Here is a 1,488-nt window from a genome sequence, read left to right as displayed (position 1 = left end):
ATCCCAGCCCTTGGAGCTGCGGGGGTTTAATCCACGCCCCAAGCTGGCGGTGGCAAGTTGTGGCTGTTCCAAGAAAAAGCCCCCGAGCAGACCTCTAGGAATGTGGGGACCAAAGATCAGAGATGTAAACAAAATCAACAATGTAGATGAATCACAATCCCTGCCCGTGGAGCTGTGAGGGTTTAGTCCCTGCCCCGAGGTGGCATTGGAAAGCTGTGGTTGTGTTGATACCAAGCCCTCCTATGGACTCCAAATGGTCCCGGCTGTGGCAGAGACAGTAGCGGGGCCAAGGTCAAGCCCCAGCTGGCTTCCACTGAGGTAAGCCCAAAGCCCCAGCCTCTCAAAATCTCCTGGGCCTGTGCCTACTTATCTTTATGATCCTCCACCTGCATTCCAGCAGTGTTGAATTTCCCTCTAAGGAACTCTCCTGGGCTGAATTCTGTGGAGTCCCTCTGGTAGTGTCACTCTATAGCCATGTTCCCAGAAGTCCCCCAAGGGTACAAATTTTGGGAAGATGACAGATGTCCAGAACGAGGTTTGTCATCAACTGACTTTTCACCTTTTTTTGAAAGGAGAAAACCACTGTACACCTGAGTTTTTCCCATAGCGCTGTCCTTCTGAGCTGGGTTCAATATGAAAACAGTTTCTGCAACATTTTCCTTGAGCAGGAAACAAAATTTCACTGCCATACGCTGTTCTCTTAAATTGGTAATCACAAAAAATGAGGTTTGAGCAAAACTGTTTTTACAAAAAATTCACTGTGACCAGAGTGAATCTTCTCAGGTAATGCCACGGCTGCACTAACTCGTAGTGAGTTACTGGGTGTTCACCTAGCTTGAGAAAAGCTTGGGGCCCAGGTCGTTCTAGGGAGGGGCAGTCTCACTCTCAGGAACGTGCATGATTGTGCCCTTCTTGAAAATTGGGGTATTAAGGCTGTATGTCTGGGAGTCATAATCAGGTCAATTGATGAGAATGCCACAAATTGTTATCGTAAGCTTTTCTAATCTGCCCCTGTGTTCATGTCCTGATCATGGTAACTTTCCTGTTCTGGGATCTCACCTGTATCTGTGATGAGTTGATCTGATGTCATCATGATTTTGTGATGATTCCCTTTTTGTTCCACGTTCCATTTCAGTACCTGAGAGGGCTGTGGATCCTGTGTACCCCACTCTAGCCTCATGCTGAGTCTGCCTCATCCAAATGAATTGTTTTCATCTTTGTCTTGTCTTTCTCTTGCTTAAGTCCGAATAAAGGAGTTGCTGTAAGACATATTTGAAGTTAGAGTTCTTTTTAATTTATTAAATACTATCATAAAATGGACTAAATTTTAAGCATTTGATTGATTAAGCACTGTAATTGAAGAAGTCACAAAATAAGTGAAATGCTTCTTGTAATTAATTGACTTAATTTCTGATAACTTTTGTGTATTTGTAATCCTCAATGTTTTAAAACCAATATTTGGACAATTTCAGGACAAAAGAATTACCA

The 1,488-nt window shown here is 43.7% G+C and overlaps 1 pseudogene; it reads right to left on the bottom strand.

Moving 5' to 3' along the window:
• LOC101647820 overlaps positions 1 to 1,180 on the bottom strand; it is a 17,497-nt pseudogene extending 16,317 nt beyond the window's left edge.
• Between the last annotated feature and the right edge of the window lie 308 nt (positions 1,181 to 1,488).

This window comes from Echinops telfairi, unplaced genomic scaffold, assembly GCF_000313985.2.
Source record: "Echinops telfairi isolate 266 unplaced genomic scaffold, ASM31398v2 ScPeMD7_7453;HRSCAF=8491, whole genome shotgun sequence".
Taxonomy (NCBI): Eukaryota; Metazoa; Chordata; class Mammalia; order Afrosoricida; family Tenrecidae; genus Echinops; species Echinops telfairi.
This window is presented reverse-complemented; position numbering and strand designations above follow the sequence as displayed.